The following is a 25879-nucleotide window of genomic DNA, read 5'->3' on the forward strand; positions in this document are numbered from 1 at the left end:
ACACGTTACACCTATGGGAGCTGCTGCCATGGAAACTCACGCCAAAAAGCATGAGACTGCAAACACCTGCATTCAAAGTTTAAGAAGTGTGGCCCTGAGGTTTTGTCCATACGATGTACTTTAGCAGGCTATAAATAAAAGCTCTTGTAAGTGTGCTTTTTAGAAAAGGGTGCAGACACAACGAGTTTATTGCTCTATTTTTACCCGGCAATCACACAGGCCATGATGGCATGTAACACAAAAGTAAAGAGTAGTGTATTACTTAGTTCAGGGAGTAAATAAAACTAACAACTCTAAAAATGGTGCCGAGCAGCCAAAGTTAGCATGCTCCAATGTTCACAGTAAGAGTATGTTAGACAGCTTGTAGCATGTAGCTCAAAGCAAACCACAGCAAACGCCCAAAGCCCCGAGCACGGTGTGGTTGTGGACTGCAGATAAAAGCATGGCTTGTGTAACGATGAAAGAGCCTTGAAGTAATTCTGTTCATCTAAAGAGGTGACAAGGTTTATAAGACAAGAGTCCCTTGTAAAGCACTGAGTGTGGTCTGTTCTGGTCTGGAGGAGCGGCGGTGGAATATGAAAGACATTTTTCTTTTCTCCACCTCTCTGTTTGTTCAGTTTCGCTCTCGTGGGGGAAACAGATCAGAGCACGAAACACATCTGGGACTGGCCTGGTGCAGACTGTGTGTGTGTTGGATGGGGGTGCCTACTGTAGACTGGGTGCTGGAGAGAATCACCACTGTTTTCTTTCTCAGTAGCGTGCCCCACGCAGATTTACACTGTAGCCCTGCCATACGCTCTACCCAGGAAATGGGCTTTATTAATACATTTAAAAGCACGTCAGGCTTTGGTGACTTATGGTCTATATAAGCCAATGTGAAGGTGCATTGTCGGCACCTTTTCACCAATAACGACAGCGTGAGGGACGGAAAGAAAAACATTCTCTGGGGGCCCGACCGGTTTGGGCCTTGCATGGGGGGAGAAGGCTGTTTTAGCTGAGTGTTCCAGGTGTTGCTTTTTAATTGGCAATTCCACAAGCAATAAAGCATTTCACTTACATTCGCTTGTAAATTGCTTTCATTCCATCTCCAAATGATGTAATTACCCAGCCGTCCCAGGCGAGAGGGAGGAAGGAGAGGAGAGGAAGGTCTGCTGGCCTCTGTGCCGCTCGCTCTCTCAGCGAGAACCCTGGCGAAGAGTTTCTGGGAGAATGTTTTCATTTAGGAATCCAAATACCGTAAAGCGAGGTAGTCATTTGCACAATAAACATACGGCGCTTTAATTTCATTTCAAGCTCAGTGTGGGTCTTCTATTAAAGAAAACACATCAAAACAAAAGCAAAAAAAGCCTGAATATAGGTTTGCAGTTGTGTTTGATGTATGAAGGTCAGCGGGGGATGCTTGTTCTTTGTTCCTGGACACAGATGGCGAGTGATTTTTCTGTGTAGCCAACACTGATTCCTTTTTATTGCTGTTCATAAACCTACAGAAGCGTTTTTTCCCATCACAGTTACAGTTTGACTTCTTAAGTCAGTACGTGGGCACAGCCACGCTCGCCAAATTCAGTGCTGAGATGCAGATGAGTTTTAAACCTGTCCACTTCTTCACTCTTTTTCTTCTGCTTCTTCCTGAAAAGGCTTCAGATTACAAATATGCTAATGAAGTCAGCTAACCCATGCGGCGATGTTATCGTTTAAAATTTTATGTGATTTAAAAAAAAAACCCAAAACACATTTTCCTGTTCAGCTTGTGTGGAATTCCCTCCGAGACACAGAAAGGTCAGAAGCGAAGCCAAGTGTCTGTCGGCCAAGCGTGCAGAGACGTGTAACACTAACCTGAAGTCATTTGACTAAAACTGATCTCGCATCCACCTTGAGGGGGGGGGGGATTGTGAACCCTCAAGAACAAGTTCAGTCTGTCAGCTTGTGGCGTGGAGCGAGCTCTGAAACACAAGCGCCGTTTGATCAACGATAGGTGGAAGAAAAAAAAACAAGGAAAAAAGTGGAATTCCACCGAAGCCGTGTGACCGAATAGCTCAGCGTGGCTTTAGAAACAGAGGAGAAAGTCAAAGAGAAAACATTCTTTTCACATAAAGCCTACCTGGCAGAGATTTTGCATATCAGACCTCCCCAGCGCCTGTCAGTATTCCAGCAGTGGCAACACTGCCAAAAACCACAAAAACAAGCTGTTCGCTATCACTGCTGTTCCCATGGGAACAGGCCCGCAGAGGGTGTGCCCGCTCCGACACTCATCTGCACAAACAGTATATGAGCTCAGTCCTCAGCATGTTACACAGACCGGGAGGGGTGTGTGTGTGTGTCCCGTCAGCCTGTTTCTCTGAGACGCGGGGCCTCACACACAAACTTGCTATCAGTATAAGCGATTAGCTGGACCCCGCTTGTGAAAAGTGCCACAAGGGGGAAAGGATCAAGACTCCTGAGATTTTGGGCCCGCGGTGCTCATTCGCACACTTCCTCTCCTTAATAAAGACCACACATTCCCGGCGACTGGAGGGGCTTCCAGGGCTGCAGTTCAAAGTTAGCTGGGCTGGCAGAAGAGGGGGAAAGAGTAAACAGCAGGAAAAACAGGCCAGGCTGCATCTGTGATTCACCGTTATTATGATTATTTTTGTTTTACACAGGAATATAGTTTGATCATCTCTGAGAGAATTACTTTGCTCTCTCCATCTCTTTTTTTTTCTGGTGTGTTGTCCATTTAGCTATCAGTGCAACCCCTGCTCACACCTCTGCAGCATCACCCAGGTGCAGCAAACTGCATATAATTAGCACAAAGTGTAACGTGCCACCAAACAGGTGCCGGTGATCGTCAGCAGCTCTGCATTTGCATATGAAACTGCACCAATATGGCCAAAGCTTTCACCCTCAAGTTGGCCACAAGCTAAAAGTGGCTTTTTCCTTTTTTATGGCAGCCGAAGAATATGAAATCCTGACAACAGAAAAATCTATTCATTGGCATATTATTGGCATTTACTTACAATATGAGAGAGTTTAAACAGAACATTTCAATTCAGTTCTATTTATATAGCAGCAAATCACAACAGCAGTTACCTCAAAGTGCTTTACAATATGATAACAGGGGTCCTTTGTTTGTTAAATAAGGAATAAAATAAAGAAAGAATAAAAAAAGGTTAAAAATAGAGTTTTTATGATCATTATGCGAGAGGTGAAAATCAATTCAGGCTCTGTAATTACAAGACAGATTTCATCCACTTGCTAAATATTTCTCACTTTGATTACAGCTTTAATAATTTATTCCCCATTAATTTATTAATGTATCCAGGCACAATATCAGGGACCTCACAGGATGTCAGCTCAGAGGCTTTCACAGAGACGTACACGACTGCATGGCAGCAGCACAGCTAAGAAATCAGTATTATGCGTGTGCTTCCTGTAGGGATGGGCAGGGCAGTGGTCCACCTCAGCTGCCTTGTGGATCACCTTAATGTGGCGAGATTCATACCTGCAGCTACGACACTTCTATCAAAGCTGCAGGTGGATCGATACTCTGGACACATGTGGGTAAGATTTCTCAAACACACAACCGAGTGCACTCTGAACGTGTCAAGGGGGGATTTCAGCCTCCAGGGGTTTGTAAATTAGTTCCATTATGGAGTTTGAAAATAGGGTTTGACCTGATTTCTTACCACGCTCTTAAGTAGTCATCAAGACCCAGTGGTTGCATATTTTCAGAAACAAAGTGAATTATTGGGTCTGTAACAATCCCACACCTTACTGTTGTAAAGCCATGTGTGAAAAACAACATTAACGGGGTTTAGTTCACATCTGGTTGAGAAAATCCAGGGCAGGGACAGAACTACTTTCTGTTTAACCGCACAACATCATTGTGAATTATGGTGGAGTCTTTACAAACACTGATATGCATTTTGGGCTTATTGGCTAAGCCACGGTGATATTTTACCTGTTCTTCTTAATCTTCGGTGTAGCTGCCTGATCTAGGGGGCACTGGGCGCCATTAAACAAATCCCTGCTCCTCATAATCCTTGCTAAAGTTGCACTATGCAAATGACCGTATTATTCTCCTGATTGTGGTCACACTCGTGCCTCTGACCCAAATCAAAATATGAAAACAGCAGAAGAAACAAAGCGTTTGTCCCGGAGGAAAACACCCGACCCCCTAAGTGAGCAATAAATCTGGCACCTAGACATGAATATGTGTGTATGTGAGCGTGTAAATGTACTCGGTGTTCCTGAAGTCTGTAGCCTCCAGAGATGTCAAATGTTTCAACATCCGTAACCCGTGACCCCTGAGACTCCTGTTTTGTTCTCGGCTCTCCGGGGCCCCCTCTCGAGATATCCATCCGCTGGAACTCCCCGGGACGACGGACTCCCCTGTCATCCCCATTCCTCCGCACTGCAGCCCGGTAGCCTTTGACCTCCCCGCCACCTCTCGCCTCTTCCAGACTGCCCTCGCATTCCAGCAAAAGGCGCTGAAACCTGAGCCCGCGGTGAGCTCATCGAAAATCAAGAGTTAAATGATACCAAAAAACCCTGAGAAATGTGAGAGGGAGAAAAGGGGAGAGGCACGCCGCCGGAGCAGGACAGGTCTGGAACTGGTTGTGTGTGTCTGCTCGCCGGAGCTCCTCGGGGGGGTTAAGTTACAGCAGAGAAAGCGAGGAAGAGGAAGAAGAAACTGCTGGCGTCTTTGAATTCTCTCCGCTTTGTGTCTGCCTCGTTTGCCTGCTCCTCGCCGGCCTGACTGACTTGTGCCTGCAGTTTCCTCTTGACACACTTCAGCGAGCTCTCAAGTTAACGAGCCCGTCGGTGTCTGTGAGCCGGGCTGACATGAGAGCGTAACGCCGTGAGGGCTCCTCGCCTCTGTTCTCCTTTGACCCCGCTACGACCACCGAGTGCTTAGAGACGGTAAGTGTGTGTGTGTGTGTGTGTGTGCGTTTTAAATTGCCCGCTGTGTTCGGATGTGTTTTAGTGTCTGTAAACAAAAAAGAAAAGAAGAAAAATAGCAGATTTCTTCCCAAAGCTTTATCGCAAATGTCACAGCTCTAAATCATTGTAAGTCATGTCTCATATTGTGATGAGTACCATTAAGATGCCTAATCACGGTACACATAATTAAACTAATCAGTGTCTATCTCAAGCTGAGCTCGGAGTACGACTGCACAGAAGTTGGCAAAAAGGCGCTTTTTTCCTTTCATGTGAGAGCATCTTCAGCTGAAAGCCAAAATGAACTTTCAGAAGTTGTTGTTGTTTTTTTCCACGCATGCATTATTCACGGCTGCCTGTTTCTCACTGGCCGTTGTTCACTGTGCTTCTTCCTGACCTGCTGCACTTGTCTTGTCAACCTTTGCGATGACGAATGCCTTCTGAAGCAAAGTTTTAAACAGGGCTGATGAATTTAATGGGTGGCCTACAGGAGACGCTAAATAAAAGGTTGAGTACACGTTATTGTTATTACTGTCTTTAAAGAGCGTGATGAAAAGAGTGCACCCACAGCCTCTGCAGGGGTGGTTGAAAAAGAAGAAAGCATTCAGAACAGGGTAAGGGCCGGTTTACGTTGTGTAACCTCACCAGCTCTTCTTCCTTTTCCAGCAGAAAGCGATTGAAAATAATTGTGAGCATACCAGCAATAACTTTTAAAATGTCTGAGGTGAAATAGAAACAATTATCTCTAACATCTTTCGCGATGGTCTCATTATTTAAATGGGTGTGAAGTCCTCCTCTGCCTCTCACAGGTAAACACTCCACACTTCTTTGGAAATAATGACATCTCTGTGATCAAAAGCTTTTCTCCTCTTCTTTACTGGGGAAAGCTGCCCTGATTACACTCCATTTACAAAGCTGTTTTATTCACCGGCTTTTACTTAACAAACCTCCAGAACGCCAAGTCCCAGACCACACCTGCCAATGAACGTGATTAATGAGGAAACATAAGGCTACAGCATACAGAGAGTAGTGACACACACCTCTCCAGCATCCACATATGACCTCTAATATTTCATTTTCCTAACATGTTCACAGTTGTTCCATATTGTGTAGCAGTAGCCTGGATATGTCTGCTGTTTTTGTCCCTGTAGATTTTATTTTCAGAATCGTATTGTTCATACAGAGTCATCAAACAGCTCGCAGGAAACACTCCACATATATGTATTTTAACTCACTGCAAAGTAATGCTTCAAAGACAGTCACTGGGTCAAGTTTGCTGCTGAGAGGCTGCGTCTGATTTGGAGCTTTTTTTCATCACGCTACTTTTTGCTGTTTTAACTTTTCATCTGTTGGGTTTAAGTAACAATTTTAGAAAGTGTCTGTTTAAAATGCAAATCCTCTCTTAACTGTTTGAACTTGGAGCCAAAGTCTTTACCGGCTCTGATCTGTTATTTTGGGTTAACCATTTAAAACGTCATGTATTACACCAAGTGTTTGAAACGTGAATGCGTTCTTAGCTTACCATTTCAATTATTGTATTTAGCCTATTTTTAGCTAATTATTTAAACTAAATATGAGCTTTAGTGCTCTGTTTATTTTTACAGTTCTATTTAAATTTTTAACTACTTTTACATAAACAATTAAAATTCTTTGCTAATTATTTCAGCAGTTTTTATATATTACCTCTTGTTTTTACATTTAGCTAACGTTTTGTTCCTGGTTTACTAACAATCTTTGAGCCAAACAAAGACGGCACATCTGAAAATACATTTCAGAGAAATCTTATTTCATTATGATTTATGACGTTTTAACAGTACATGGAGAAAAAAATCCCTCAAAACAAAAATCAAGTAAGTAGAATCAAACTTCAAGAAGACAGTTGAGTGTTACTGAGTATTTTATACTGTCTGTCCTTCTGTAGTTTATGCAGATTATTATTGAGTTACTACTACAGATGGCTTCACATGTAACCACGAGTTTCATATTTTAGTGGTCAAGGTGGTGTTAGTTCAACATTTTTTCCTTATTTTTAATTTTTTTTTACAAAACATCATTTTTGAGGCTCCATAATTTTTCCATATCATCTTTACACTGTAAAATAACTTGTACGTGATGTCTTTGTTAAATGCAATGAAGCGCAAGTGTAAAGTGTCCGTCTAAAGCAGGGGTGTCAAACTCAAATACACAGTCGGCCAAAATTTAAAACAAAGTCGCGGGCTAACATTAATATTTATTGAAATATATTTATTCCTCCAGATATAAGAATGAATCTTTTCTTATGGACTCAAACACGTTTTGCTGAAAAACTGAATATGGAACAAGCAAAGCTTAATACTAAACAATATATATTAGCTGTGTAATACCAGTAGGCCAGCTCTGATAATAATTTGGTATGGCTTCGAGGGCCAAATGTAATTAGATTTGGCCCGCAGGCCAGAGTTTGACACCTATGGTCTAAAGGAACTGACGTCTTTCCAAATCTGCAAATTTTCTGCATCATCATTTCTGCATCAGTTCTTTAAAGTATGCATTGTGTAATGTGTCAGTTGACAGCTCAGCAGGCACCTTTCTGGAGCTCAGGTTAAAGTGAGAGCTTTCACCTCCACCTATCATTGCTTTGGGGCACAGGCAGAAGGGTTTTACACACCAGTATAGAAATGAACACATTCGACAGCTGCAGTGTGTTTTCTACAACATGGGGGATAAAAGACGGATAGATTCAACCTTTATTTTATTTTTTTAAACATTTTGATACAATTAGTTGCAAAAAAAATCATTTCACATGACTTTGGCATTAGGAATGTCTCACTGTGTCTGAGACTGTTAGAAATGACAGTGAAGAAAAACAGTTTGATCTTTTTTTTTAAAGAAGTCTTGAATTACTTTATTTAGACTCTCGTTTATTAACATCCTGACAGAAGACTGAATCCTATACAAGCCCAAACCTGTAGCACTGAAGAGTCAGCTGACGGCAGCGGCCGACTGCTGGACGCAGCCTGAGGGCAGAGCTCAGATATGCAGTGATGGAGGAGCAGGAAAGGACGAAGACGAGAGCGAGAAAGAGAGGGAGGGAGAAGGAAGACCGTAGGCTGCTTCTATGGCCGACTGGGAGATCGGACACAAGGAGAAGCTTGTTCTCGCTCCGTCTCACTGTTCTGGGCATGTAGCAGGAGGACATGGCCTCTCCTGAACGAAAGGAAAATAGAGTCAAATACCAGAGGATAATGTGATTATAGGCAAATAGGAGAACGAAGGTTAATTAGAGTTAAGTGTCTATAAAAAACGTCTCTGTGTATACATCTGCATTTCAGCCTCCGTCCCATCGACGGGCTCGAATTCTTTCTGCCTCCATTAAAACAAACATAACTCGGTAGTTCAGAAAGAATGTTGTGAATGTATATTTTTGGAAGATAATACCTGCGCGCAGTCATTAGATTATAGTCGACGGCTTAGACATTAACATACCATAAAGACCGATGTACCTGAAAAAAGCCCCAAAAACACAAAGCTGCAACAGTGACCTCACGCGCACGTCTGGAGGTCGAACTGAGTCAACATCAGCCATGATGAATCCCACCAATAGCTGTTTTCATCAAACACTCATAATCTCCCACTTGTGACCGCTGGCGCCCCATTAATGTGGGACCCGTCGTTCAGAGAGAGACGCGCTGCAGCCGTGACCTCTGAAAGATTCGACCAGAACTGAACCAATCAGGGAACAGCAGCTGATTTTCTTTTCTTTCTTTGGTGGTGGGGGGCGCTAACATTCGCCATGTTGCATCAAATGTATCTGACGATTGGAGGTGACCAACGCGGTTTGTTTTTTTCACAAAGTGAGCGACTCAACATTTAGCTGCACCTTTGATTGTTCTTTACGGAGCAGTTTAAACGGAAAATCACAGCTTTGCTTGCTGCAGTAACAATGTCCTGAAAAACAACTCAAACCACTTACGGACAAAGAAACCCCGTAAACACCCAGAAGAGTCAGTTCAGTCTGGCCCTTCTTCCTTCTCGCTCTGTGGCTGAGACCCAGGAGCCGCCACGCTGTAAAAGGCATTTTGAATATTAGTTGTGGAAAATGTGACCATGGATTCTGGATTAAAGCTGATTGGTCACACGCTGTAGTTAGCAAGGAAAAGAAAGACTTGTTTTTGTAAGTCCTTCGTTCTATAACCGGCTTTGTTAGTTTTCTTCAAGAGCTGCGATTTTTGGTTGTTGGCTCGTTACCGCCCCTGATGTCTTAATGTGTCTGAGGATACATGTGCCATGCTTAGCGTAGCCCTGAGGGACTGTTTGCTTCCTCATGCCTTCTTCTTGGACCTAAATCCATCCACCAGCTGATTGTTATTACTGCATAAATCTAATTCTGATGAGTCAGTTTTGGTGGTTTGAACTGAAAAATGTAATTACCATTATACATCCTCACAATGACTTTTTGCATACATCGTGTAATGCATAACTAGAGTTCAGCCAGAATATGAAAACCTCCCGAGGACTCAGCAAATGCTGCTTTGTCTAAAGCTGGAACCTTCGAGCGTATAGACCAAAGCAGCTCGGACACATCAGGACATCAGGACGGGCCCTTTGGGGGTATCGTGTGATGGCAATGATACACTGGCAGCAGATCCTGTGGGGCTACAGACCTCTGAGGTGAGACCTCCATTTATTCTGTGTTTTGTGCATCGTGCTGCCGATAGAAACCCAGCAATCTTTAAATGAACGGAGTAACAGAGTGAATGACAAGGCACGCATGTTGCAGCTGACTGCTGTAAGAAAAGCACAACATCTAACTGCAGTCATAGTTGTTGGAGCGACTCGGATATTTTGAGAGTGAAGTTGTTCACCACAAAATAAGTTTTGATCTGAAAAATTGGACGTGTTGAAGCTGAGATATGGACGTTACATCAGTTTTTTTTCTTGTTCCTTTGCTTCCTTTGTAAAACACTTAATGATGGTTCTAAACTGCAGTATGAGTACAGAGAGTTGGCAGGAAGTCTTCAGACACTTGCACCTATTATTTCAGCAAGTGATGGGACAACACGTGTGCCAATGCATTCGGTACTTTTGTGTTGCTTACTGCTATGTTGGCTTCTGAACAGGCAGTATAGCTATTATGGTATTATACCACAGACATAAACAGCACAGATCGTATCCCCTGTCTTAACAATAATCTAGTATATTTGGTGCTACCATACCTGATGAATTTTTTTTTAAATTACAGATAATGTATAATAATAATAATAATAATGATAATAATAATATATACAGCATTCGGAGTATCGCCTAAACCAGCATCATGATACCTCGTTATGGGCCAAAACAGATACTCCACATTTAAATGTAACTGATCGATTTTCAGCGTATTTGGAAGTTACTGAAGTACTTTGAACATTTTCTTACCCTGTGAGTACAGCGCTGCCTATAATTGAGGACAGGTTTTATGGCGCGTAAGCAGAGCCGTTCCTGTTTGCTTTGGAAACCTCTGAAAGTGGCCAAAAAAGCGCCGGCGAATGCCAGCCAGAAGGGCTGCCAGCAGGCGTACATAACACAACTCGGAGCTGCACTCCTTGATTTTCTGCTCCAGTCACACTGAACTTTTAACAGGCTTCGTGCTGCTGACGCATTCAGGACTCAGCCGCCCCCCCTCCACCCTCATGTCTCCCCCTTATCTTAGATTTTATGTTCACACCTCATAAAAACTCAATTTATTCCTCAAAGTTGAGCCTTAGTTGTGAAATCCTTGTTGTCATTTACAAGCGATGTTGCATTTGGTGTTCAGGCATCGCAGAGCTATCAGCATTATTTTTGTGGCAGCAGTGCTGCTACACACACACACACACACACACACACACACACACACACACACACACACACAGTGAACAAGTGTGAGAGTGACTGGTAGGGTATTTCTCTCAAATGTAACCAAAACAGAAGGCTGCAGATTAGATGAATACGGGCGATGAATCGTCTCACACCACAGTAGTCGTGGTGATGCGGGTCGTATCAGACACCAGGAATGTTTGTCTCCGTTTCTGCTTCTTTCAACGCCGAGTTCATTCCATGAAATCTTTTTATTCAGCTTCATGCGATGGCGTTGGTTCTTTTTCACATTTACTGGGTTGTTTCAGCAGACCTCTTCCCAGAAGGCTTTAAAAATAACTGTTTACATTAGACTCCAAAAATGGACCCACATTTATGTGGCAAAACTTCCTTTTTTGATGACAAAAAATAAAAAATGTTTATATTTCCAAAGAACGTGGTTAAAATCGTCATTCTTCTTCATTCAAACCTCTCTCCTCTGATCTAACAGCAGTGATCCTGCTACAGCTCAAGGCTTTATATTTAAAGTTGTAATAACAAGTTTCAACTGAAACTCGCAAAATGTAGGTTCGTGCTTTGTGGAGAAACTGTTGTTGGCAAGTACAGCAGCAAGATGTTTCTTGTACCTGGTCGACAGTTTTGCACACGTCTTATGAAGGTTTGGTTCACTAATCTTTACAAACTCTCTAAAGCAGGGGTGCCCAATCCCAGTCCTCGAGAGCTACCGTCCTGCAGCTTTTAGACGCATCCTTCTTCTGACACACCTGAATCAACTGAATGCCTTGTTATCAGGCCTTTGCCAAACTTGATGGCATGCTGAAGAGGTAATCACACCATTTGATTCAGCTGTGTTGGAGTAGGGATGCATCTAAAAGCTGCAGGATAGTAGATCTCGAGGACTGGGATTGGGCACCCCTGCTCTAAAGTCTCCAGCTTAAACTCTCTACACAGGTTTTCTATAGCAGCGGTCTCCAACCTTTTTTGCGCCACGGACCGGTTTGTGCCCGACAATATTTTCACGGACCGGCCTTTAAGGTGTCACGGATAAATACAACAAAATAAAACTAGTACCGGTACTGAAAAAAAGAAGATTTATTCATAACACACGTGAAAAGACCCAGGAAAACAGAGTTAACGATAAAAACGATAACAAAATAACGCTGAAAACCGATAAAAACCCTGAAAACCATACATTTCACACCTGAGCCTCAACTCTCGCGGCCCGGTACCAAACGACTCACGGACCGGTACCGGTTCGAGGCCCGGGGGTTGGGGACCGCTGTCCTATAGGATTAAGGTCTGGAGACTTGTTGGGCCGCTCTATGCGCTCAATGTTCTTCTTCTTTAGCCACTTCATTTTTGCCTGGGCCTCATGATTCGGGTCTTGGTGGAAGATCCATCCATGACCCATCTTCATTGCTCTGTCCAAGATTTTACGGTTCATGGCCTCCTTGTTGTGTTTAAGTTGTCCTGTGCCCTCAGTCCCGAAGCACCTTCATGCTTGATTGTGTGGACGTTTGGGCGGGGGCCAGTCTCTAACTGGTACTAATGCCATACCAGTTAGAGGCTGTTCATTTCTTTGTAAGTCAGCAAACTTACAAATTCACTCCCGAAATCTCATCGACATCCCATCAGCTCTGGTCGCCACATCGCCATTTGGCGTTGACGCCTCTTTATCAAAGATAAAGTTGCCCCAAAGTCGATGCCATTGTAACTTTGAGGCTGTTTAGCATCGGCTGAAACCAACTGCATTTCTGGCAGCGTTTTCCAGGGTGTATCCTGTTGATAACCTAAAGACTATTTGCCACTTCACTGCATCATTTGTTTAAAGCTGTTCAAATTGGCTCCATTTCCACCAGTAACATGCTAACGGTAACACTGAGGCACCACTAATGACAATAACACAGGCCCCACTCTGCTTTTTCCTCGATCAAGGAGGCGATTTTACCTGAAGCTGCATGAGCGGGCAAGATCAGAACTATAGTGCGCCGTATATCTTAACATCTGGCCAAAACATCACCGCCCGGGCGTCCAAAAAGCTCAACATCTCAGCACAGCAGGGGTCTATTTTGTTGTGTGTATGGACACAGTACACCAAAGGCAGTAGGTGGTTTCCAAGACTTATAGAGATGTATTTTTACTTAAATAAAAGACTCACAGACCTCCTTGGTCTCCAGCAGTTGCAGCCAGGTGTGATGTTACCGTCATGTGTTCTGTGTTAGGCGCTGGCAGTGACGTAAAGGACAGTTGGAAATGTATTTGAGTGGCTCTGGGCACGATGTCGTTTAAAATTTGATTTGAATCAGATTCCTAACCACCGACAGCGTGACTTTTACAATCTGCAATCTGATTCCAATTTGGATATGCCAAAAAACAAACATAACCAAATCCACGTCTTCACCCGTTTTCTTCACCTCCCACATTTTTATCACCTCTGCCCCCCCCCCCCCCCCCTCCCCCTCATTCTTCCTCCTTACCAGTCAACATGACATCATGTTGTTGTTGCAGCACCCAAACCCTCGACTGGGCGATGCGGGTGAGAACAAAGGTCCAGTTGACACAATACGCCGTCTATCTTTCCAAACTAAACAGCTCACAGGCGTCGCGTCACCTTTCTGTTATTACTCACCTTAAAGTTTTGTCTTTATTAAACTTTGTGACCTATGACGACGCTGCAGCTTAACACGGCAAACTGAAGCAACCCTGTCGTGTGGGAAAAACATTGAATCATTTTCTTTATATGCAGGAATCACTCACAATGAAACCAAACCTAGTCTGAGACCCCCCCCCCTCCAGCCCTGCTTTCAGTCATGTTCACTTCTCTTTAGATGTGTCTCGATGTTTGCACGTGCTCTTTTTCCCTGTCTACATAAATCGCTTTTTCCTGTTCGTGTGCAGCCTTCATGTCTGCCGTGTGTCTCTGCGTTGGACCGACGCTCTTCACTTCTGGCACTCTACGCCATTATTTTCCTATTTTGCATGTCGCTTGCTGAGTTAGCGCACGCTGTCAGCTGCCTGCTGAGCGACGCATTCCTCTCTATCTCAAAAGCTTCGCAGTAATTGCTAGGTAATTGTTTGTCCAGTTATGCAGCATGCAAAAGCCCAGCCTCACATTATGTCAGTTAAACTCTGTCGAAACAATGCACTGCCAAATAAAAAAAACAAACAAAGCAGAAAACACTGAGATCTTTGCCCCGTGGCGATGTAGCCTCGCATGCTTCAGAAACTCAATTATTCAAATAAACCTGGACAACAGTGAGGAATAATCTCTCCCAGGTGGCATACAGTTTTCACTTTGTTTTAAAAAAATAAGCTTTTGTGACTGAACGCAGCCTCTGGCGAGCAACCGACCCCGCCGCATTCCACTTTCACATGACCTTCTCGACAGACCTGGCCCGGAGCGAGAGCCACGCAGCCCACCCCTCGCCACGCCTCCCGTTCGACTGGCCTAGATAGGACGAGGGCCTGCTCGTCTTTTCTCCTCCTTCTCTGTGTTTATTAGCTTGACTCAAGTCCAAGGAGGCAATTGGCTTGTAAATTTCATCTATGTATATTTACAGTTGTGTTTTACAAGGACAGATTCATATCCCTCTCAGAGGATGGGAGAGTGTAAAATTGGGCCTGGTGCAGGCGGTTTTCAGCCCGTTTGTGTACATGCATGTTTGGAGAGTTTGAGTGCTGCAAAGTGGCCGAGCAGTTTAATTGATTAGATAATATTTAGGGAATGCAGTCGTGTCAGGGGTGATTTGTGACAGAAGAGTAACGGCGAGCGTGAAAGGGAAGGTTTACAAGAGGCTAGCAAGACCTGCTGTGATTTATGGTTTGGCTAAGGTGGCAAGTCAGAGCTGAAGATGCTGACTGGGAGGGGACCAGAATGGACATGACTGGGAATGAATACATCAGAGGGACGGCTCAGGTCGAGTGGTTTGGAGACAAAGTTGGAGAGACAAGGCTAAGATGATTCGGACGTGGGAGAAAGGATATATTGGACAAAGGATGTTGAAGATGGAGCTGGCAGGCAGGAGGAAAAGACCACAGAGAAGAAGGACATGCAGATGTGACAGAAGAGGGTGCTGGGATAGGATGAGATGGATGCAGACGCTGTGGTGACCCCTAAAGGCAGCAGCTGAAAGATCAAGATCGTTTTGTTTGCTTTCGTTCTTTAAGCTCGAAAAATACACGAAAACACTCGGCTAATGAAAAAAGGTAGAAAACCTAAACGATGGAATAAAAATTCACCAAAGACTTTAAACTGATTTATTAAATCTCTAATTAATCAGTGCAGTTGTGCATGGCAGCGTGATTGTCTCTCTAGATGATTTAACATATCAGTGATAACCAGTGTTGGTCAAGTTACTTGAAAAAAGTAATCAGTAACTAATTACTGATTACTTCCCCCAAAAAGTAATCCCGTTACTTTACTGATTACTTATTTTCAAAAGTAATTAATTACTTAGTTACTTTTTAAAAACACGATTTACAACCTGAATAGGTGATAAAGCGACAGATCTTTCAGCCCAATTCTACTTTTTCTGCATAATCCATCATACAAAATGTAATCAAATGGAAAAGTCTCTTTTTAAAACTTGTTTTATTAGTTTTAATCTTTTAACTTTATGCATCAAGCAAAAATTACATTATATGCAACATTCTCTGACTGGAAGAAATTAGTTTAACATTTAAACCTATTTTCTGCACATTCCAGCACATAAAATAAAATATTTTTTGTGTTTACACTCAGTCTTTCAAATAGATGCAAGTAAAACACAGCAGAAAATAAATAAAGTCAAAGACTCAGCGGTCCTGTTGCTCTATTTTCACCTGTAAAGCAGGAGTGGGGTAGGCGGAGGTTTACCCTGGTGCAGGTGTGCCGCGGTCAGTGGAAGAATCCGCGAGTTTCTCTGTGAGTTTCCCATTACGTCGTAGCTACTCGGTGCTTGCTCGGAAGTTTAGGGGTTTTTTTCGCTGTAAAAAGAAGTTTTCTTCCCACGCACAACGGACACTAATGTTTTTGTCCCTTTTTATGGAATCAAACTCAAAGTAAGGTCAGTACTTCCACGCTTTAAACGCTGCACGCTCATACTCTCTCTGCACTCGATATATGATCCATTGTTGATCTGCACACAGCTGTTGTCACGAACGTCCGACTCGCTTACGTCACTGTCATGAGACATTCTCGCAAAAAAATCACGGTTTTAGTAACGCAGTAACGCAGCGTTCCTACGGGAAAGTAACGGTAATCTAATTACCGTTTTTGCAATAGTAATCCCTTACTTTACTTGTTACTTGAAAAAAGTAATCGGATTACCTCATCCCTGGTGATAACCAGCGATCACCGTGAGGAATCAGTTTAAAGTCTTAACGCTAAGTTAGCTTTCATTTTAGTAAAAACCAGCTAGTTAACTCATCGTGTGACATACAAACATCAGTTAAATTATTAGGGCCATGTCTTCGTTGCCTGTTAACGTTAATATCTAATCAGCCAATAAAGTGGCAGGAACACAGCGTCCGAACCGAGCGTCAGAATGTGGAAAAAGTGGGATTTAAGTGACTTTGAACGCAGCACGGTTGTTGGTGCCAGACGACTGAGTATTTCAGAAACTGCTGACCTGCTGGGATTTTCCCACACAACCATCAGGGAGCATTGTTTGAACATAGCCTTCCCGAGTGTTGCTGCTGACTCAGATGACCTGCACAGTCACCTGATCTCAGTCCTGTACAGCACCTTTGGGATGTGGTGGACTGGGAGATTTGCATCATGGATGTGCAGCTGCTATCGTGTCAACATCGTCCACAGTCTTTGCTGCACTGAGAAGGTGTTCCTGCCTTTGGTTCTCTGGTTCCATATGTGATACCAAGGGATGGGCTAGATATGTTTCGGCACTTTTGAACCCTATTTTGAGGACACGTGTTAAGTATATAATTGTTATTTACTACTATATACATGCAGCAGACGCAGCTCCTTGCATGATTGGCAGTTTGCTTGGCTGTGTTGGTGGGGAGGCCACAGGGTTACAGCCCAGTGCAGAGCTGTTTCCTCGCTTGTTACTGGATTGTCATCATTAGGCTGAAGTTATTTTTCACTTTGACTTTGTTCACCGCTGTTTCTTGGCTCGACTTTGTCTTCAGTAGAGGCCAAACTGGCCCACACTGTAAACATCCTGCACTGAGCCGCTGCTGTAAAGAAGGAAGAGCTTTCTCTCAGCTGACCCTCACATTTACTAACATGATATAACTTCAGAGGCACCAGTGAGCACCGCTCGCTGTTTCTGCCATTCAGTCAAATTTGAAAAACTAGCCCATGAAGCTGTTGGAGTATAATTAGCGAAGCTTTGGAGGTTCTCAGAGGCTGAAGTTGCTCGCTCTTTCTAATCTTCATGCTGTGGCCTTTCATCCAACTCGCTCCAAAGTCTGAAACTTTTCTCCTCAGGCATTCATTAAGAAAAAATAAATAAAAGTAAAACTTGCTAATTCAGCTTCTTAAATGAGAGGATGTTCAGCTTTCTGTAAATGTTACACCTCACGATCTTGGTTAGAAAACAAGAAGCCGTTCCTTTATTCCCTGAAAAAGCGACATGTTATTATTAGCAATAAAATCATCATTATCTGCAGGCCCGCAAACTGCGCTGCGAGTCTCTCACATAATCGAGAAGTTCCTCTCAAGTCCCAGTTTATATTTGTTTTCCCAAAAAAAAAAAAAAAAAACCAGGAGAAAGCTCCAAAGCCGGTTTCTAAAACAGGAAATGGAATTGGCTTTTTTTTTTTTTTTGCAAATGACGGCTCGAGTGTTTGTGTTAAGGAGTCAGAGAGACAAAGAGAGAGAGGTAGCACTTTAATATCCTCAATAATGACGCACGGGGGGTGGGGGGGGGGGGGGGGGGGGGCATCTGTTTGCGAATCCCACATCAAAGGAGGCGCCGTGTCAGCGGAGGGTTATGCATATATTTCCCTCGTTCTTCCCGTGCAGCAGGAGCGAGCGCAGGAGCTGATGACTGGAAGGAGACGCTGTTGTGATCGGGGCTGGAGCGCGAGGACAGGAGAAACCAAACCGAGCGGACGCCGCGAGTAAACACGCGGACGCAGAGTCAAAACAGCTACAAGAGAAAACTTGCAAATCAATTACATTATCAAGGTCTGGCTCTTGTTTTTGCTGCGTTGCGGGGAGGGGGGGCTGTTTTCCCCCCGCGAGGGCATCTGGAGGAGATTACGCTCCAAACTGAAACTGCAGGCCCCGTGAAACATGACTCAGGGATGAATGGAGGCTTTTAGACCGGTGTCTGCCTTCCCACACGCCGCTCTGCTATTCTTTATTTGTCCGTCACCCAATAAAACACGCACGGCATTATCTGATACCCGCACGCTGCATGAGCAAGCAAGGGTCTTTTATTAAGCAAGCCTTTATTGATGCAAGTTGTTTTTGTGAGAGAGACGCAAAAAAATATGATATAGCTTCCCCTCTGAAGAACAAGATGTTACTGACGGTGTTATTAATCTCGAATCAGCTCTCAGCTCAGACCGTGCCTTATTGTGAGAGATTGTGATTTGTAAGGTCGCAAACGCCTGTTTTTGTCTCGTAAAAGCGGCGAACCTGAGCGTAAAAGAGAGCGCGGGGACGGGGAGCGTGAGGGAACGCGACAACAACACGAGTTTGGGCCCATCGGAGGCCAAAGTATCTGCGAGAACAGACGGAGCTCCCGGTCAGGGCGCTACGTGGCAGCGGATTGGACGCTTATTATATTCAATCCACGTTTTTACTTGTAGCTCACAAGAAGCCTGAGGGGGGGGGGTTGCGCTCACATTTGCTCCTCCATTCTGGGGGCAGGGGGGAACTAATGCATGTCACCGATGCCACCTGCAGTTAGAGTAAACAGAGCTGACCACCACTCAGCCGGGCACTAATGCGCCACACAAAGAAGGCGAGGTTGGAACAGGAGCAAGTCCAATATTAGCTCCACATTACTACGTCAACTGACCCGGGCCACGTCGATGAAAGGGTACATGTATAGAAACGCGAGGCACGTGTGCACATTCATGCGTGTTTTAAGTGTCGTACGGATTTTTTCCAGCAGCCTCCACCTGAAGCCGTTTTGTTGCCTCTATAATTGCCAGACTTGCTGCTGCCGCTGTATTTTTTTTTTTTTTTTTTGCAAGAAAATATGCAAGCCGAGGTAGCGACTTGACACGTTAATCAGTCGGCGATCGTGCTCAGCCTAACAAACATTTTTTTCGTGGCCCGGAGAATACGCATATTCTCAAGAGGGAGAGATGCAGGGATTCAGGAATTGTTTCCATTTCTTCAACTAGTCAAAGCCAAGACTACATGGCTCTGCTCTCTTTGAGAGTGTGCTGCTGTCCCTGCATAGGTTTCAATTTCAACCCTCTCAGCACATCGGCGATGCGATTGCTTCCTACTGCAATTTATTGCGGGCAAATTGAAAGATTCCAAGGCGCGAGTGGGTTTGCGTTGCTCCGGGCGCGCTGGGCCGTTTGCTTACACCTTTACTCCGTCTCCTCACACACAGACAGAGCTCCCTCCCGTCAGAGCTGGAGTTATTGGAACCAAGTCTTCAGGAAAGAAGGCGGGTTGGGGGAGGAGGGGGGAGGTTTTCCAAAGCCTAGAGGCAGGATGGCAGTGGTCCCATTAGCTGACCCCCAGGCGAGCCCTCTGGAGGCAGATAGACTTACCAGCGTCAGAGCGTAAGAATACGCGCTGGGCGGCATCAAAGTGCTGCACCGCGGCAGCTGATAGCTTGTGGGGACATCGTGCCGTGGGACAGAACACTCTCCGCCATCATTACCGTGGATCCCTCACATCAGCTATTTATAATCAATTTTCCATCCCGAGACGCGCCTGTGTCTCGCATATGGTGTTGAGAAAAAAAGAGGGGGGAGGGGGGCAAAGAGCAATAAAGGAGAGGGAACAACTGGAAAAATTACACAACAGGGACCGTTCGTATAAATGGACCCAGACATGTAAAAGTAACGAGCGGTTTAGGGAAGCCGTTTCTTTAAAAAGCAGCTCTGACAGGAATAAAACCACTCGGTTCCTAGTGGGTCGTGCTTCACAATAGTCCTTTTTCAAATTAGCCTGTAAACTGTGGAAAGCCGCATCGTTATTCGCAACAAAACGGCCTCATTTTCAGGCACACACATCAGCAGCCGGCGAGAGAAGCATTGTTCTGCTGCTCCCATCCTGCCTGTATTTATTATCAGGGGACTTTTTACACTCACATTACTCCGGGTATCACTTTACACTTTTTTTTTCCATGTGTACTGAAAACGCACTCATGAGTGGAATTTGTTTTGCTTTGGTTAAATGTCAGTGGAGCCAAACTGTCAAGGGATGAATGCTGTAGAGACATGTACATCTTAGTATGCCCAGACGACAAACTGAGATGTGTGTGTTCACTCCCTCCCTGAAAGGATGAGCTGCAGCATTCTTGATCGAGGTGATGAACCCACATCACAGTGACATTCTGTCTAAGTGTGTGTGTGTTTGTGCGTGCCTGCGGTGTGATGTTTTGACTCTGACACGTTGATGTAGTAAAGGAAGGAGGAGTTCAGCTCGGGCTGTGACTGTGACGGGGAAATATGACTAAACCCAGAGACGACGGAGGGTCAAGTGCTGCTCTTCTTTCCCCTAACACTCGACACTTATTCATGCACACAAGCTGAGGTCTGTGGCCCCGTGTGTCACAGTAATAAGCCTGGAAGTGTAACTAGGTTCACAACTGATGCAGGTTAGGAGAAACAAATGGTGGTGCTGACCTTTGTGTTAATCTCTCTCATTTTTCAGCTCCGTCAGGCCCATCAGCACCATCAGATATGTGGTCCACAGCCACATTGTTGGGCCTCCCCGTAGATTCCTCGTTGGTCACTGTCATTCATGGGAGCACTGTGCCCGCCCCATCTCATGCTGAGTTTTTCTGCTTGTTTAGTTTGTTTGCCCCACGTGTCATTGATCCAAGGGGTTTGGTTACGTAAAGTGCAGATTTTCACACAAATTTTGTTTTGTGTTTTTTGGTGAGGCTGCACATAGAGGGGTTCGACCTCCAGCTACTCCCGTCTATCTGTTGAGGTGTCCTTGGGTGTGTGTGAGAAAGGAGTGCTTAATAAAAGTATAAAAACACTGTGTAAGCACCATTTAATCCATACAGAGTGCCATGTATGAATTATAATGCATATATAATAAACGCCTTCTTTTTTTTAATTGAATTGTAAAAACTTTTGTTGCCTACATGTTAGAAACGTCACTGCACTGTAACATTATGGTATCAAATTGTATCCATGTGATGGCTTCTTCTTCTTTGTAAAGCAGTGCAAGGCTGAAGTTTCACTCAGTTACACGTGTTTGATACTGCGCTCTTTTTTTCAAAGTTACTAAGTATCAAATACGTGAAAACTGACTAAAAGTATTTCTGGGGAAAAGAACTGAGTTTTCCTTTGCTACATTCTATACACACACACACACACACACACACACACACACACACACACACACACACACACATATATATTAGGGGTGCAACGATATTCGTATCCATATTGAACCGTTCGATACAGTGCTTTCGGTTCGGTACGCATATGTATCGAACAATACAACATTTGTAATTTATTTTATCAACTTTCCTTCTGACGATGCTGTCTGTGTTGAGCGCTCAGTGAAACTGCGTTCGACTACTCCGCCTAGGCTGCACTGTCGAGCGCAGATCCACTGAGCGTTCAACACAGACAGCATCGTCAGAAGGAAGAGCGCAGGGCAAGTTAGCAGACAGAAGTTAAGCTATCCTTGCAACATGGCAAATTGAACCTCCCCCACCCTCATTCAGATCTGGCGTTTGGAATTATTTTGGTCTTCATGTGACGTATGACCCTGAAGGTAAGCGAGTCATGGACTAAAGTAAAACAGTATGTTGGATGTGCCATGCAATGCTCAATTACATGGGTGGGAGCTAGTGTGTTAGCGCAGTTAGCTCGTTAACGTGTTGGCCGTCCAGCCCCACGCACGGGGCGATCGGCGGTAGCTCGTTAACGGAGATTTGCCGTGTTGTGGCGTTAACGTCATTTCAGATTAACGCTGACAGCACTAGTGGGAACACAACGAATATGACTGCACATTTACTCCGACATCATCCTAGTGCAAAGACAAGTGGAAGCAGACAAAAACAACAAGCACGCATGCTACAAACTTTACCCGAGTCATTTAGACAGCCGTTAGCACATGATTCTCCTTATGGGGACCTGATATGTTTAATATGCTGCTGAGAATATAGCCCAGAAGAAGCGTATAGTATAGCTTTTATTTTGGAAAGAGCCATTTCTCTGTAATAAACTCTCTTTTCCAAAGATGAGGGATTTCTCGATCAGATAGATTTATTATTTTTCTTACTTTGTTGTTTCAGCAACATTCAATTTAAAAACTGTACTTTTGAGTTAAAATATATATTTATAATTTTAATAAATGACAAATTAAAAAGGCATGAACATTTTTTTTTTGTATCGGAAAAATATCAAACCGTGAATTTTGTGTATCGTTGCACCCCTAATATATATATTCTGATTAATTTGTGATGAATTCATTTCACCTTATTTATATGGAATTAAACTATCGTTATAAAATTTACATTTTATAAAAAAAAGCTCGTTTGAAAAACTAAGTTTGTGGTTTCCTGTGATCAGAGCAGCTGGTCGGTATGACAGGATGAGCTAACTGCATTATTATATGAAAACAATTTGAAGAGCAATTACTGAAAAATGATCAGTGACTTTGTAAATGACTATTTTCACATTTATGAGTGTTGATCAGACGTAAGAGACACATTATTTTTTCCCACCTTCTATAATTCAGTAGCTGGGACGATCTGATTAACAGCAAAACTGACAGTAAATTTTCTGCATGGGAAAAATAAAAATAACCATTAATTTGATACAAAGGCAAAATCTGAACCTTTGACTCTGCTTCACGTTGTATCAGTGAAAGTTCAGGTTTTTGCTTAAACAGTGGAAAAATAGCTGTTTATGCACAAGTGCTAAAAACGAGTCTGTTGAACATTACGTCAGCGTGTGAGTGTGAATGAAGCTGGAAGTGTCGGGTGTTTGAATCCTAAATGAAATGATGTCAGTTTGAGGGCACAAACTGAAAGATGTCCGCTGATTTATAAACACAGCTGTAAACTGAGTGTGATCAGTGAAAAGCAGCTGAAGATGGTGAAAATGTTGGAAATGTAACTGACAGTGCAACAAAAATGATCCTTTAAAACAACAAATTGTTGGACAGTGGTGCAAATAATGATCATTACAATGCAAAAGAAAATAAAGTCGTAGAAACAAAGTCATCAGTGACAGGTGCAGCACAACAGCAGCTGACCTTCAACGACACGGCACCAAACACGCAAATGAGGAAATTAATAAAAAAACAAGAAAAACAAACTAATAAAAAATCTTTTAAGCTTCTTGCAGAAAGACAGAGATGTGAGTGGAACCGCAGCTAATCAATTAAAATCCTGATACTTCAGGTTTTTAGACCAAAACAAACTAAAATGAAATAAAAGTTTAAAAAGTGAACTTCACCAGGAATGCAGTGAAAGAAATCACACAAAAACAGCTCTGCTGACCTCTTTTGTATTTTAAAGAATCAAAACAACAGAGAAAAGATGAGAATCGTGAAATTAAACACCGACATGGATTCCAGTTTACGGTGAATCTTTCCACGGTCACGCAGGATTGTTTCAGGTGTTTTTACAAATACTGATGTTTTTTATTTTTTTTTGCAAAAATCTGCAAAACTGAAATCTTGCAAAGTTTATAACTGAATCTGACAACCTTAAGCAAACAGAGCATCCACCCTCCTCTACCACTGTGGACAGCCATTGCAACCTCAGTGTTACTTAAAACGACAGGACAGTGTCAACGTTAATATTTGGGACACAGTCCTCAGTATTGATGGATTACATTTGCAATAAGAAGTTAAGTCCCCGCTAAATAAAAAGAAAAAGGTTTTTTGTCTTTTGAATAGGACATTATGGAATAAAAAGTTCCAAAAATATTCAGACATTTAAACAACGAGGTTTTTTTTAAAAAAGCCATTGAGAGTTTTCTGAAGCAGCCTGGGATCATTATACGACCCCCAACTCTCATCGAGGCTGAGCTTCCAGGACTCAGAGCCCTCCCTGTGCTCTGCCTACACTCTGGAGTTATGCGACCAGTTGATGAGTAGCTGTGTCAAGTTGGAAGGTCCTTGGCAAGAGGCCTTGGGCACCACTGGAAGACTATCAGAGTGCAGAGTCATTAGAAATCCCTCATTCTCGCCCCTGTGTGTAAACGGCCCCGCGGCCTCCATCTGAACGAGCCCCGAGGAAGGATCTCCTCCGTCGGGCTGAAATTGGATCGTGCAGAGAGGAGGGAGCTCTGGGAGCCGAGAGTTAGCGAGGAAGAAAAAGAGAGAGAGAGAAAGTAATATGCTCCTATTTATTGACTCGGCTGCAGAGATCGCTGCACTAAACTGTTTCAAAGGAGGTGTAGTTTGGGGAGTTTGTCCCATAAGCACTGCAGGCATTAGAGGCATGACAAGTTGCCTTCATAAAAGCCTTAAGTGGCTTTTCAGAAGGAAAACTCAATTGGAAATGTACTTAAACAAATACCAGGTCAGCTATATGTTTTTTGGTTTGTTTTTCCCGGAAATCATATAACACGAGCAAAATGTGTCCCCAGGCAGAAACTGTGTGCACGCCGGGCTCTTGGAATAATGATTAAATATATATGTTTAATAAATATCACCTAAATGTCTAATACGAAACCGAAAGAATGAAATCCCAACAACTTCCTCATCGTATTTTATCTTGTAAAGGGGATACAACTTCAGAGAGAGAGAACCCCAGCCATCAGATGATCCCTGTCAGCAGGACTTGGTGACAATGGGAAGGAAGACGGGAATAGACCTCTCCCAGAACCAAGCTCAGGGAGGGGAAACCATCAACCACAGCGGGGGACCAAAAGAAAAAAAAGAAACCACATCAAAGCCGGTGTTCTTATTTCCTCTGAAATATATAAAAATGACTCTTTGTGGGTGAAAATGGATCTGAACATGTACTGTTTAAAATCATGCAGAACCAAGACCAATGCTGTCAAACGACTCTTATCGACATCGTGACATCAGACTGAGGGGTTATTTGTCCCCTGCAGATGCAGATATAAGCTAGCTTTGCAGTGGCTGTAGATGGCAGGATGTTCCCTGCAGCAACGCCACTGCTGCTAACATCACACTGACACTCGGAGACGTCCCCACGTTTTGTGCTTATGTTGCCAGTTGGCTGTAAGAACTCCGGCTTCAGGCATTACTGGGGCTGTGGGCATGGTTTGAATGAATGCAGAGCCACGCTGGTCCTCCACCACACCAGTGCAGCTTCAGGAAATTCTGGAGGGCAAAAGCCATCAAGAGAGGCCTTTGGCAGAAGTGCCACTCTGTGTCCCTCTCCATTGTTCTCTGACCGGGGGAGGCACAAGTAACTACCTCACAGATACATTTGAGGTAAATTAGTTTCAGCATTTTTCACTTTTTTCCAGTGAGTTGAGTTGGCGCACGGTGCTGCCTTTACATGTTTCCATTAAATCTCAGCTGATTGAAACCAAAGGCCGTCCATCTCTTATAGTGTAAAACATGGACCTGTCTGCTGCAGCATCAGCCACTGATTTGTCCTGCTTTGAATCCTTGAGATGATCTTTTCTTCTTTTGAGATCTTGGTGTTATGAAACTGGACGTGAGGTGAGTCTGACCATGAAACAAGATACTGATTGGCTAAAGATGTTTAATAAGCAGCTAACAAAAAGTTAACTTACATGTTTGGAAGCATATACTGAACAACAGATGCTCCTTTAGTTTGAAAATGTGGAGGTACCCAAACCCTCCACTCTTTCTAATCGACATAATCCCTGAAGGACTCTTAATTAGTAGCTAAAGTTAGCATGTCACTTAAAAGCGTCCAGCGTTTTGTTGTTAGCAAGTCAGCTGAAATGCTCCAGTTGCCAACGCTGACTAAAAGGGAACACTGAAAATTTTGGTAAGGGAACTAACAGTCCAGACTTTAACGAAGGTGATTCATAAATTAAGTCTTCTTGGGGCTAATCGAAGTCCACAAGCATGTGC

At 43.6% G+C, this 25879-nt stretch overlaps 1 protein-coding gene across 1 annotated transcript in view; it reads left to right on the forward strand.

Annotated features, from left to right (window-relative positions):
- Positions 1 to 4419: 4419 nt before the first annotated feature.
- Positions 4420 to 25879, forward strand: part of flrt2 (fibronectin leucine rich transmembrane protein 2) — a 49566-nt gene continuing 28106 nt past the window's right edge. The window contains exon 1 of the mRNA XM_040017329.1: positions 4420 to 4899. The gene's annotated coding sequence lies outside the window, so the exon portion shown is untranslated. The remainder of the gene's footprint in view (positions 4900 to 25879) is intronic.

The sequence above is a fragment of the Simochromis diagramma genome, unplaced genomic scaffold, assembly GCF_900408965.1.
Source record: "Simochromis diagramma unplaced genomic scaffold, fSimDia1.1 OVJJ01000802.1, whole genome shotgun sequence".
NCBI lineage: Eukaryota > Metazoa > Chordata > Actinopteri > Cichliformes > Cichlidae > Simochromis > Simochromis diagramma.